Source organism: Benincasa hispida, chromosome 1, assembly GCF_027475165.1.
Source record: "Benincasa hispida cultivar pf3 chromosome 1, pf3_genome.v1.1, whole genome shotgun sequence".
NCBI lineage: Eukaryota > Viridiplantae > Streptophyta > Magnoliopsida > Cucurbitales > Cucurbitaceae > Benincasa > Benincasa hispida.
In genome coordinates, this window is record NC_143478.1 from 33368762 (window position 1) to 33381534 (window position 12773).

Below are 12773 nucleotides of genomic sequence, written 5' to 3' on the forward strand. Positions count from 1 at the left end.
GTGGAGTTGAGACTAGAGATGATTCATTTTCTTGTTACCCTTTTAGGCAGGCTATTCGGAGGGACATCCTCATGTGGGGTGCATGCTCCCACAAGATCGCTCATTTTGATATATATCTCATTTGGATGTGTCATTTTAGTGTGGTTAATTGGTAGAGTCATAAGGTCTCGAGAGTCACTTGGTGTGTGGTTACCTATCATATTTGACGTGAGTGTAATCTAAGTGTCCATGAAGCTACCTTGCATCCAGTTAGTATGTGTGATCTCAGTGACTTGGATCTTCTCCGGCAGGGTTCTCCTTCTTGGGATTTATTTCCTTGAATTGTGTATGTCTTTTTCTTTTTCTTTTCTTTTTCTTTTCTCTCTTGTTTCTCTTAATTTATTTTGGTTGTGAGGTCATTTGGTTGTGTTTTCTATATCTTGACTTTGGGCTGTGAAGTCCTTTTCCTCTTATTACAATTGAATACATTTGGGGAAGATAGAGTAGTCGTTCTTTTTAATAAACTTTGAATTTGAATGGTTTTTCATTTTCGTTTCACGTATTTGGGAAGAATTACATCATAATTTCTCAATCGCAAGAGTGAAATCTAACTTATATGATGACCCAAAGGAATTTCTTGGAACTTCGTCAGGAATCAGGATCCAGGAGACTTGGAAAGCTTTGCTTGAAGCTTGTCGTTTACATCCATAGATTGACGTATCATATGGGGACAAAATAAATACAATATCTTTCTTGACGTATCGTCCCCCAAAAAATGCAGAGTCAAAGCTCTCCAAACCCACCTTCTTCGACTTTCGCCGCGGGACCCAACTGCACCCAATTTCTCCATTCCGATCATCTCAGTGCCACAATCTCTCTTGGTCGACCAGTCAATTTTCAGAAGAAAGCTGTATCATCTATGATGGCACTCTGGAATTTTTCTTGCAAGTTTTATAGCTCGTTTCCGGTTTCTATTAACAACTTCAACAATAGAGTGCCCATTTTCTTTAATTTGAATCTGTTCCCTTTTGTGGGTATAGTTGATTTTTCGTGCATTACGAACTTCCCTGATTCGGGTAATGAGTTCTGGTCCTGATTATTTCATTTTCAGTGTTCTCGTTTTGATTTTTTGAAGTTGGTTAGAAACAGATGCTTGGTGTGATCTTACTGTGGCTATGGATAATCTTTCTGTATTTCATTTGTGCCATTTAGTGTTTTTCTGTTGCTTTTTGTTCGGAATTTCCTTGTGGGTGGTTTCATGCCAGTGGAGTTTATGCTTTTATGCAGACAACTCGGTGTGAATGTCTATGAAGTTAAAACGTATGGAGAGACTCTTTTCAAACTGATTTCTAATCTGATTCCTTAAATTCTTTTTGCCTCTTTTGTGTGCTTGTTTCTATAAGTTGGTTTGAATTCGATATTTATCATTTTGAAGAAATTGATGCTCATAGCTTCATAGAGGGTAGCAAAATCTGCTATTATCTTCTCAGTCTTTTCAACTACTGGGTCACTTGGATTGGACCTTGATCATCCTCAATTTGTTACTGGTCAGGTTTCAAGATCCGAGGCCATAGAAAATTACTGGAGTGGAGTTTCATAGTGGATGAGTAAATGAATTCAGGTCTCCACAAAGCATTGGCTTCTAGTTTTGGTGGAACTAGAAGAACTGAAAAGCTACTGAAATCTTCTTCTTCTAATAAACTTATACCTGAAGGCTTGCCCTCAGAGAAGAAAATTCTTGATCCACAAGGGCCATTTCTTCAAAGTTGGAACAAGATATTTGTGCTGTCTTGTGTGATTTCTGTTTCGCTGGATCCTTTGTTCTTTTTTGTTCCTGTGATTGATAATAGAAAGATGTGTCTTAGGTTAGATGGGAAAATGGAGACTGTAGTCTGTGTATTGCGATTTTTCACAGATTTATTCTATGTTGTGCATATTGTTTTTCAGTTTCGTACGGGATTTATTACTCCATCTTCCCGAGTATTTGGAAGAGGTGTTTTAGTAGAAGATTCCTTGACAATAGCAACGAAGTATCTGTCATCATACTTTCTAATTGACATTTCTTCAGTCCTCCCACTTCCACAGGTGAGGAAAGTTTCTTAGGACTTGTGTTAATTTGTTAGCAGCATTTGCTAAGGGAATTCTTCATTCATGTATCTGTTTGATTCAATCCTTTATCCCTCTCTTTCTTGAAATGGTTTCAACAAATTGTCACTTCCTACTTTTCCAATTATGCAAATTTCCACCCTAGCTTCTGGGAGAAAATTATTGGTTTTTTCCTTGTTATATCTGCATGATATGGACATGTTGTCAGTAATATATTCTCTCATACTTAGTCTTGCCATGAACAATTTTTGTTAGTAGGAATTAAAATGTGATGGGTAGCCTACGTTGAAAAATAGGTTGTAACCCTAGGGGTATTTTAGTAATTGTATGTACTCTAGGACTTCCCACTGGTCTATTTATTTGGCCTATTCTCATGTACTTTGTGTATCAATTGAATAATAAAAAATCAGTCTCTATCGTGGTTTTTTCTCCCTGATCTAGGGTTTTCCACGTAAATCTTGTGTTCTTGCCTTCTCTCTTTTTCAACATAGTATCAGAGAACGGCGACGAAACCCTAGCCATCATAGATGAGAATAGACCAGATTCTCCATCAGCAACCTCCTTTGGGACTAGTGGGACCGTAAACGCCGACATCACTAAAGCCGTACGAGAAGTCGTGGAACAGTACCTCCAAGCCGCGCTGTCGAAAATCATCCAATCAATGTCGGACCTCAACCCTAGCCGACCTAGCTCCAGCTGCTCATTCCCAGACAAACAGATCCCGTCAGATTTCAACCCCAGCCGACCCAACTCCAGTCGCTCTGCCGAACAGCCGCACCTCCAGTCGCATGATCCCAATGCGTTCCAGACCCAACCGGTTTATTCTGCAGCCCGACTTTGCGATGACCTAGCCTTACAAACCATCCACACCCTTCACCTTAGTTCATAGTGATGTTTGGGGTCCTTCACTAACCACAACCTCCACAGGGAAATGCTGGTTTGTCACCTTTATAGATGATCACACTCGGCTTACTTGGATCTTTCTTCTCACTGATAAGTCCGAGGTGTCATCTGTATTCCAGCAATTCTATGCCACTGTAGAAAACCAATTTAATGCAAGGATTGGTATTTTGAGAAGTGACAATGGGCGGGAATTCTTTAACGTTTCCTTCCAGGACTTCCTTGCATCCAAAGGAATTATCCACCAAAGTTTGTGTGCGTACATCCCCCAACAAAATGGGGTAGCTGAAAGAAAAAATCGTCATTTGGTGGAAGTTGCTTGGTCCTTAATGCTATCCACATCACTCCTGTCTTACCTATGGGGGGATGCTATCCTTATTGTCGCTCACTTAATCAACCGAATGCCTTCCCGAGTTCTCCACTTTCAAAATCCGTTAGACTGTTTGAAAGAGTCCTACCCAACTACTCGTTTAGTCTTAGATGTACCGCTTCGGATTTTTGGCTATGGCCTAAACTGCATGAAATTCACCTCCGTGCTAAAAAATGCGTCTTTGTTGGATGTCCGCTCCATCAGCATGGGTATAAATGTTACCACCCATCCTCTCGCAAATATTTTGTTTCCTTAGATATCGCCTTCCTTGAGGATCAACCCTTCTTTTCCATTAACCATCTTCAGGAGGAGACATCTAGTAAAGAGGCTAACTGGTCCATATATACAGTTTCCTTAGAGTCATTTCCTATTTCCGAACATGTCGGTCCTATCCTCCCTACCAATCAAGTCTCATGGATAACATACTATAGGAAGAATCTCAAGAAGGAAACGGCGCCACCTGTCGCATCTCTGGCTCCGGTCCATGAGTTAAACCTAGCATTAGGTACGTGTATTCCTGAAATTAATGAGATTGATACTTGTGCCGAGACTAACGAATGCAGAGAGGAAAAAGGAGAAAAAGGTGCTAACAGCACCATTATAGAAGATGGGAAGACGACGGTGAATAGTGATTCCAGTTCCAGAAAATGTGAGTGATACTAGAGATGATGGTGTAAAGGGGCCTTCTGAAGATGAAACCCAGGCAGAGGAGACTATTGATCATAATGGGAAATCTGATAGTTTGGAAGAGCATGATGCTTCTCTCGATCTTCCAATAGTCCTGAGGAAAGATATTCGGTCATGTACAAGGTACCCTAAGCATAGTTACATGACATACAGTAACCTGTCATCTAAATTTAAGGCCTTTACCACCAGTTTAGATACAGGGGTGATATCGAGTAGCATACAGGAAGCAATGAAAACTGAAGTTTGGAAGGCTGCTATTATGGAGGAGATGAGGGCTTTTGAGAAAAACGGAACGTGGGACCAGGTGATCCTACTCAAAGGGCACAAGACAATTGGGTGCAAATGGGTTTTCACTATAAAGTACAAGTCAGATAGAACCGTTGACCGATACAAGGCCAGGTTATTTGCCAAAGGGTTTACTCAAACCTTCGGTGTAGATTACTCCGAGACATTCTCTCCCGTAGCTAAACTCAATACTATCTGAGTATTGTTGTCAGTTGTAATTAACAAAGATTGGCCTCTGCATCAACTGGATGTAAAGAATGCCTTTCTCAATGGAGAACTTGAGGAGAAAGTCTACATGAATCCTCCTCCTAGATTTGAAGATTAGTTCAAACAGCGAGTCTGTCGGTTGAGAAAGTCACTATATGAGTTGAAATAGTCTCCGAGGGCCTGATTTGATAGATTTGCCACCTTTGTCAAAGGACAAGGGTATATCCAAGGGCACTTAGATCACACACTGTTTACAAAGAATTCAACTTTAGGGAAGGTTGCAGTTCTCATTGTGTACGTTGACGATATTGTGCTCTCTGGTGATGATGATGAAATTGTGAAACTCAAAGCAAAGATGGCCAAAAAATTTGAGATTAAAGACCTTGGGAAGTTAAGATACTTTCTCGGAATGGAAGTTGCTTGGTCAAGGGATGGGATCTCAGTGTCCAATGGAAATACACTATTGACCTCCCAAAGGAGATAGGAATGATTGGGTGCAAATCTGTTGACACCCCAGTTGTATATAATTCAAAGCTCAGCAATATTGGTAACAGTGTCCCGCTCAATAAAGAAAAGTATCAGCGGTTAGTTGGGAAATTGATATACTTATCTCAACGAGACCCGATATTTCATATGTAGTTAGTGTTGTCAATCAGTTTATGCAGAGGAACACATGATAGCAGTTGAACGCATCCTACGATATCTGAAAGGAACACCAGGTAAGGGGTTAATATTCAAGAAGTCTGATAAACATTACATTGAAGCCTACACTGATTCTGATTGGGTAGGGTCTGTTGTTGATAGAAAATCAACATCTGGGTATTGCACATTTGTCTGGGGTAATCTAGTGACCTGGAGGAGCAAGAAACAAGGAGTTGTGGCCAGAAGTAGTGCGGAAGCTGAGTATCGGGCCATGAGTTTAGCGATATGTGAAGAAATCTGGTTGATGAAAGTGTTGTCAGATCTTCATCAAGGTAAGGAGCTCCCAATGAAACTATTCTGTGACAATAAGGCAGCAATAAATATTGCGAATAATCTTGTTCAGTATGACAGACAAAACACATTGAGATCGACCGACACTTCATCAAGGAAAGACTTGACAATGGAAGTAAATGCATTCCTTATGTTCCCTCAAATCAGCAAATTGCAGATGTGCTCACGAAAAGATTACTGAGACAAAGCTTTGATTATTGTGTCAGCAAGTTGGGCCTTATTGATATTTACGCCCCAACTTGAGAGGGAGTGTCGAAAAACAATTTGTAACCCTAGGGGTATTTTAGTAATTGTATGTACCCTAGGGCTTCCCACTAGTCTATTTATTTGGCCTATTCTCATGTACTTTGTGTATCAATTGAATAATAAAAAATCAGTCTCTATCGTGGTTTTTTCTCCCTGATCTAGGGTTTTCCACGTAAATCTTGTGTTCTTGCCTTCTCTCTTTTTCAACAGCCTAAAAATAATTTCTCAGGTATTTGAGAACTGAATTGAAATTCAATTTTCTTTTAGACTTAGTTCTTTGTAGACAATAAGTTCATATTGTTATGGGAATTGTAGTTCCACTTATTTCAAGGTTGCCAGTGCAATTTTGTGCTCTTTAATGCATGAAAAATCCCCATTTTCTGGTAGCATACTTTTGAAATATTTTTATGGTATTCGTCTTCATATTTATATACTGCAATAATAACACAAACCATATTTGTATTGTAATCACTATGGGATGATCTCAACTTGAGTTAAGCATACATTTATAATGCTGGACTGTGAGCTTGATACCGTCAACTGTCTGAGGGATTGATTCAACTAGGTTGAAAAATATGTTGATCAACATTTATTTCTCAAGTTCATTTGATTTTGATGCATGAACTGTCATGCTTTTCTATAATGTGCCTAGGTGGTGGTTCTGATAACAAGAGGTTCGAGATCATTGAAAACGAAGGACTTGCTGAAATATGCTGTATTGTGTCAATTTGTGCCGAGGTTTCTTCGAATCTATCCACTGTACAAAGAGGTTACGAAGACCTCGGGCATACTCATTGAAACAGCTTGGGCAGGAGCTGCATTTAATCTCTTTCTGTACATGCTAGCCAGCCACGTTAGTTTTCTTCTATGCTCCTAGTCATTTTTATCAACTCTTGTTGTATGTTGGTTACTTGGTTGGTTTTGATCTTTCAAAATTCCTTCCTTTCTTTGGAGAATATAGAGAGGGGAGAGGGAGTTGGGTGACATAAGGTGCCATGCTGACATGTGGTTAAACCATTGAAGCCAATGAACCATTAAACTGAAGGGACTCATCCCAAAATCTTTACGTAGTATTACTAATTGATGGTTCTCATTGAATCTAGGATCGATTAGAAACAAAGACAAAGTAGATGGATGGTTCTGCTTCTGCATGCAACCATTTGCATGTGATTCCTCAACCTCGAGTGTGCCAAATGAATTATAATATTTCTAGTGTATGTCAATTATACTCACGCATTTAATTCATCCTTCTCTTGCAGTAACATTTTTCTTTTCTTTTTTGTGTCTTGCCATCCTTAGGTAATTGGGGCGATCTGGTACTTATGTTCCATAGAACGAGTAGCCCAGTGCTGGCAAGATGCTTGTAGCAAGCATTCTGACTGTACCTTTACTTCTTTTTATTGTGATCACAATTACAGTAATGTAGGGAATCAATTCCTCACTGTTATGTGCCCTGTCAAAAAGGCAAAGATAGGACCTTTTAACTTTGGAATATTCATTCAAGCCCTTCAGCCTGATATTATGGAATCAGGTTTTCCGAAGAAGTTCCTTCACTGCTTCTGGTGGGGCTTGAGGAATCTAAGGTATACTGTCCACAGCCCCTATGGGATATTCCTTCTGATCCAGAGATCTTCTATAAATTTATGAGCTTCCTAGGGACAATGTGTTTTTATGTTCATAATTATATGGTTACTACTTCCTGTTGCTTTCTCTGTATATTTGTTGGGATGAAGAAGGTTTTAGGATTATAATTGTGTATCGTTGTACCAAGTCCACTTCTGGCTGGCCGGAGTTCTATACAAATTTCTCCTCATTTAAGCCGCTCTTAGTTTAATTAGCCTAAATTCGCAATTTCATGGTGAAGGTTGATAATGTTTATTTAAATTGGCCGCTTGCAAATATTTATATATGTTATCACATAATATGGTTCTAAACATAAATAATATGGTTTCTGTTGGATAAACTTATGCTGATTGATTAGAGCTCACAGAAAGATTCACTCAATTTAATGCATTGCTTGAGACATTATGCATAAATTTGAGCACTCTAACCCAATGAGAATACCGAACGTGTGTAATGATGATACTCTTTGCAGTATTTTGTTAGTTCAAATGGAGTTGTTTTACAATCCATTAATCTGTCGAATTTCTATGATGTTGAACATTTTACCATCAAGTATTGAAGTAGTTTTCTGCATACTTCTACTTCTCTCTTGGATGCAGCTCTTTGGGGCAAAATCTTACTACAAGTCCTTGCACATGGGAAAACTGCTTTGCCATTTTCATTTGCCTCACTGGCTTAGTTTTGTTTGCATCTCTCCTAGGCAACGTGCAGGTTGGTACCAGTTATTCTTGCTGCTTTTTGTCATCTTAGGCTGGCATAGAATCACTTTCCTTTGCAAGAATGAAAGTTGGGCATTTGATTTGATTATGGGCTGTTGAGAAGCACATAAATCTACTTGTTATAAAAGCCTATGCAATGTTTGATGCATATTTTGCATTGGTATGGTTTTAGAGCCGTTATTCTTGTGCGATTCTTGTTAGAAAGATGAGTCTCTCTGTGTTAAACTTGCTGTGGAATAGATGTATTGGCGATCCACAAACACAAGAGTGGAGGAGATGAGAGTGAGAAGGAAAGATGTTGAACAGTGGATGCAACATCGCTTACTCCCTGAGAATCTGAGGGAGCGGGTCCGTAGGTATCAACATTACACTTGGCAAGAAACCAGAGGTGTTGATGAACACAGCCTGCTGCATAATCTGCCTAGAGACATCCAAGGAGACTTTAAGCGGCATCTTTGCTTGGCTTTGCTCATGCAAGTGAGTTTTTTTTTTTTTTTTTTTTTTTTTTTTTTTTTTTTTTTGGTTAGTCATGGAGGAGAATAGCAGTAGCATCTATGCATACTATGTACGAATACATAATGTGTGTGTGTGTGTGTATACACATAAATATAGGGTTGACAAGATTAAAAATGAGATTGAAATGATCTGAGAGTAGTGTTTTAAAGTGAAATACGTTTCTTCCCCTATAAGAACTTTTAGAGATGATACTAGCTCAGTTAAGTATCCTATGTTTGAAAAGATGGATAAACAATGGTCATAAACAATCACTAGCTCAGTTAACATACACATTCCGAGCTTGACTTTCTGAATTGATTCGCATGATCTGTTTACACTTTCCATTAAGGTTCCAATGTTTGAAAAGATGGACGGACAATTGTTGGACGCGATGTGTGCCCATCTCAAGCCAGTGCTGTACACAGAAGAAAGCTGCATTGTTCGGGAAGGTGATCCAGTCGATGAAATGCTCTTCATCATGAGAGGCAAGCTCTTAACCATGACTACAAATGGTGGGAGAACTGGATTCTTCAACTCTGATTTCCTCATGGCTGGTGATTTTTGTGGAGAAGAGCTACTGACTTGGGCTCTTGACCCTCATTCCTCAACCAATCTCCCAATTTCAACTCGAACTGCTCGATCTCTAACAGAAGTTGAAGCATTTGCTTTTGAACCCAACGACTTGAAATTTGTAGCGTCACAGTACCGCAGACTTCACAGCAAGCAGCTACGCCAGATTTTTAGATTTTACTCACAGCAGACCTGGGCAGCTTGTTTTGTACAAGCAACATGGCGGTGGCGACGCCATCAAAGAAATAAGCTCAGAGAGTCTCTCAAGGAAGAAGAGAGTAGGTTGAAAGAAGCATTAGCTTGCCTCGAGGGGCGGTCATTGAGTTTAGGCGCCACCATCCATGCATCTAGATTTGCTGTTAACATGCTTCGTGTGGTGAAACGAAATAGTCACAAGAGCTAGGATGTCCATGCTGCTTCAGAAACCAGCTGAGCCAAATTTTTACCTTGAAAGATAGCAACACGTAGCCATACAGTAGAAAGATGACATTCAAATTTATTGCTCATCACTTTGTATTGCTTTTTGGTTTGAAGATGAGGACATGTTAAACTGTTGTTCAAGTTTGGAATGGTTGATTTCATTGCACAGGTTTGTGAATGGCATTTACAATATCTTTGGTAGAATCCTTCAAATAATGGAGTTTTGGTTGTAATTCATTATGCAGTAAGCAGAAATGTTTTTCTGCTTTTTGTTATTACACATTGACCAGTCTATGGTAGAGGGTCCCAGTTTCAGTGGAACTTATTGAACTCCGGTCTTCCCTAAATAAATTTCTAGTTATACTGCATTGAGTTTTGTTTATGTTTTTGTTTTTTGTTTTTTGTTTTTTGTTTTTTTTGCATTTTTGTTATGTTATGGATGGCAAAGTCATTTTTTCTTTCAAAAGAACAAGGTACACAATTTTTAAGTGATTAATGTAATTAAGATGTGATTATAAGACTGACCCACAAGGTGAACTATTTATGTTTGGTTTGGAGTTATTTAGACTAGATTTTTGGTGGCTGTTTTTCTCTTTCCCACAATTTTATTGTCCTTGCATTATTAAATTTTCATCAACATGTCCATATTTTCATCTATACTTTCACGATTCTATAGATTTGACATCAATATGAGAAGTGAATCTATATTTCTCTTATATTGTAGAAATAATCCATGAAACATAAAAACTTAACATCAAAATACCACTAGTATAAATATAATATAGATAATAGGCATGACAATTTGTTTGAAAATTCTAAAATATTAATTTACTAATTTAAATTTATTTTTTTGACTTATTTTTTAATTTTTCTAAAAATATCTATCGAAATCAACCTTTTATTAATAAATCCATCGAATTTTTTGCAAAATTAAGACATTAATATTTATATTGACATCGACATTCTAAATCACTATACTGTTGGATTTCTTCTTGTCAATCCTAAAATTGAGATTTTAAGTTATATTATTTTAGGAATATTTTACTATTATGTTAAAAGTATCAATTTTAATTCAGACGATAAAATTGATACTTTATTTTATATTTTATATTTTTTTGGTATTTTTTTACAATTGGAATTTGATTCCAATACTTGTTTTGATAAATAGTTTTCTTTCATCAATTCTAAATTGAGATTGAACATGATGAGCTTATAATTAACATGACTTTACTCTTGGAGTCCCATTCCTATATTGTTGTACTAATATATATATATATATCTATATATATATATATATTTATATATATATAAAATGTATTATTAGCCTAAAAATTCTAAGATTTTAATTTTTCTAATTAAATAATTAAATGAATTATCTAAAGTTAAAAAAATTCTCTACTTCAATTAACTAAGTTAAAATAAAATATCAAATGCCAAAATAGGGAGATTTTTATGAGATAGAAAAATTGATATATAGTATTATAATTAATTCTATGTAGGATCGATATTACAATTCTAGAGGGGTTGAATAGGGTATAATCAAAGCAATTTACAATTTTCTACTGTGGGCACAATTCAACAAATTAACAAACTTTTTGCTAACAAATAATTTAAACAATAAATTCATATAAATAAATTCAACCCAAAATAGTCGAGTAATTAAAATTAACACTTTTAAGCACTCAATTTAATTTTAATAAAAAGATTGGTATGAGATATGTAAAGATCAATTGAACCAATCTAAATAAACATTAACCCATTAATTTAAGAAACAAATATTGCAATTAATTTCATGCAATAAAATATAACAATATATTAATTACAAAATTAAAGTATGAGAGATAGAGAAATACCGAAAATTTTAGGCACAACTGGCCTATTAGATACTTCACTAGAAGTCTTTCACTCTCTCCACGACTTATAGTCAAACCGTTATAACGTTCTTTTTTTGGGTATAAGAACAAACTGAATCCTTTCCATGGTTGAAGATCAAACCATTACAATGACTATTTTTCCAAGATCAAGAGCAACCCTTACAAAATATTTATAAAAATAAAGAGCACACTTGACAAACTCTCTACAAGATTGGATTCATAAATTTTAGCTCACAACAAATTAGCCCTCACAATACATAAAATATCTCCCTCAAGAATTAGATGAAAAGAAGAAAATTGAAGCTTAGAGAGAGAACAACAATGGTAGTTTTGAGTTATGGAGGAAGCATAAAATTATTGTTAAAATTTGGAGAAGATGTAGTGTTTAAAAAGAGAGGAAAGTTGGTGAAAATCACATTCAATTTGGATCATTGGATGTTGGTAAAAGAAAATTGAATGATGTAGATTTAAACTCAACTAGCCGTTAGACACATATAAAAAAATAATATAATAATATATGTCTTTTAAAATCAACTAGCCGTTAGATACATATAAAAAAATAATATAATAATATGTCTTTTAAAATCATTTCTTTTAAAAACCAAATGCTAATCATGTGTCCATTGATTAATTCCTCATTTAAATCCAAGTAACAAATTTGTTGGGTGCAAATTTAATTTTAAAACAGTCCATTGATTATTTTTTAAAAAATGGTCCATTGATTATTTTTAAAATGATCCATTGATTATTTTTAAAACGATCTGTTGATTAATTTTAAAACGGTCCATTGATTAATTTTAAAACGGTTTGTTTCGATGCTGAAGGTCTATAAAAGGCGAGGCCTTCAGCAGTTCGAATACACATAATTCATTTTCTAAATTCCCTCTTCATTTTTCTCTCCTCCTCTATCTTAGCTTTCCGAGCAGTGAGTTTAGAAAGGGTGTACGTTCCGATCGGCAACGGTGCATTTCCGATCGGTTTTCATTTGGCTGTTTTATCCTAGGGATGACGTGACAATTCTCAGACCTATTTGCACACTTGGGCAGAGCCGCGAAACATCTTAAAGAAAGCGAGCTCCGTGACTCAATGATAACTTGTAGAAATACAAGTTATTTATACCGTTTTATTTAGATTATGCAGCAAAAAGAAGGAAAAAGTTCTACCGTATAGAAATTGGCTTAAAAACGCAAAGGTTGTAAAGTGTCGTAAGCACACCCGTTAACCCCATTGCGATGGAAAAATGGAATATCCAAGCCTTTGTTTTGCAGGAAACAGGTCACCGCATGCGATAATCGCTCG

At 36.7% G+C, this 12773-nt stretch overlaps 1 pseudogene across 1 annotated transcript; it reads left to right on the forward strand.

Annotated features, from left to right (window-relative positions):
- Positions 1–460: 460 nt before the first annotated feature.
- On the forward strand, positions 461–9804 carry LOC120080644 (cyclic nucleotide-gated ion channel 1-like; annotated as a pseudogene). The gene is made up of 7 exons (XR_016530448.1): positions 461–1055; positions 1532–2064; positions 6426–6626; positions 7073–7356; positions 7996–8107; positions 8356–8592; positions 8960–9804. The product of XR_016530448.1 is annotated as a cyclic nucleotide-gated ion channel 1-like (transcript).
- Positions 9805–12773: the final 2969 nt, after the last annotated feature.